The following is a 1562-nucleotide window of genomic DNA, read 5'->3' on the forward strand; positions in this document are numbered from 1 at the left end:
ATATATATATATATATATAATGAGCTCACTTAGGCATAGTGATACTAATACAACACCCACTTTTAAGTGGGAATAAATGTTACCTTTTGATATTAATACTGCTTCTATCAGTATTAATTACTTTTTAATAAGTCCACTGGCTATTTGTGACACCAGTGCCTGATGAGGTACTGAAATTGTATGTATATTGTTGATAGAAGAATCACTGCTATCTCTTTTGGGTGTCTACCAGTGACGAGGCCAAGGAAGGCCAAAATCATGAGATCTGGTAGTCCTGGTGGTGATGGTGGATGATAATCTTCCACTAATGATATAAGCAAGAGTGCTTATATGCACCACAAGTCCATATGAGAAGTTCTTTCATGGTAACTATCACAGAATTCTGTGTTCTAATACAACATCCACTTTTAAATGGGGATTAGTATTACCTTGTGATAATAATACAGCTTCTGTTGCTATTGATTATACTAATAACTAGTTGTCAGAATTCGATATACATATGCATTAGAATAAAATGTTAGGTGAGTACAGAGCATAATATAAATGACTGAATGACATAATCAACTTCATTAGCTTATAGCTGTTTCTGCTACTGAGGTCAATGTCAGGAAAATCCTGCAACTTGTATCATGCAGTCCAGTACTACTTGTTTCAGGGTCAGGTGGTTGGCAACTAAACCAGCTCTCCTCACCTGGTTTGTCAGGATTGATAGGTGAGGTGGGTGTGTCATGGATACTCAGCATGATTGCAAACAAGACCTGTCAAAGCTCATTGTGAGTCCATTCATATATGTGGTGTCTTGTAAAAACATCTTGTATTTGGGTTGGAAGGCCATGCAGTTAGACCACGACCAGAGCCACAAAAACTCCAATGATAGACATACTGTACTCTCAAGTTGAAGCTGATTTCCATGAATGTTGTGAATGTAGAGCGAGAAGTTTCTGCTATAAGACGCGGTGCACTCAGAACTGAGTGCTTGTGCAACATCTTATAGCAGAAACAGCAGTAAGCTAATGCAGTTGACTATATAATCCCTGTTTCCTTGTCATTCAATAATATATATATATATATATATATATAGACAAAACTTACTTGGAAAAGGATGTGTGGCGTTTGATCATATAACAATATAAATAATATATAAATATATGCATATATACATACATATATGTACATACTTACATATATATGCATATATACATGCATATATGGGTACAGGACATCAAAAAAACATTAAACACAATGAGAAACGAAAACATAGAAAACGAACTTTTTTCGAACAACGAAAAAAACAAACAGAGAAACGAGACATGCAACATAAAGAATACACCCCTTCTTCAGTTATCTCTGTTTCATCTACTCCGCGTTTCAAAGGTAAGGACAATATGCGACTTTGTTGAAACAGTCCTTCCCGCAAAGCAAATTAAATAAAATTTGGGATTTTTTGCGGAGGGTGAAAGTGTTAACAAGAACATGACAGTGAGAACAAGACAGTAAAAACAAACGGTGAGGGCTGTTGAGCCAAGACGATGGAAAAATTATTATGAACACAAGGAGAATGA

General features: G+C 35.7%; 1 protein-coding gene across 2 annotated transcripts in view; it reads right to left on the bottom strand.

Annotated features, from left to right (window-relative positions):
* The window catches only part of LOC106883124 (Bardet-Biedl syndrome 4 protein), a 58800-nt gene that overhangs the window by 3521 nt on the left and 53717 nt on the right, over positions 1-1562 (bottom strand). The window lies entirely within an intron of this gene.

The sequence above is a fragment of the Octopus bimaculoides genome, chromosome 1 (assembly GCF_001194135.2).
Source record: "Octopus bimaculoides isolate UCB-OBI-ISO-001 chromosome 1, ASM119413v2, whole genome shotgun sequence".
In the NCBI taxonomy this organism is placed as follows: Eukaryota; Metazoa; Mollusca; class Cephalopoda; order Octopoda; family Octopodidae; genus Octopus; species Octopus bimaculoides.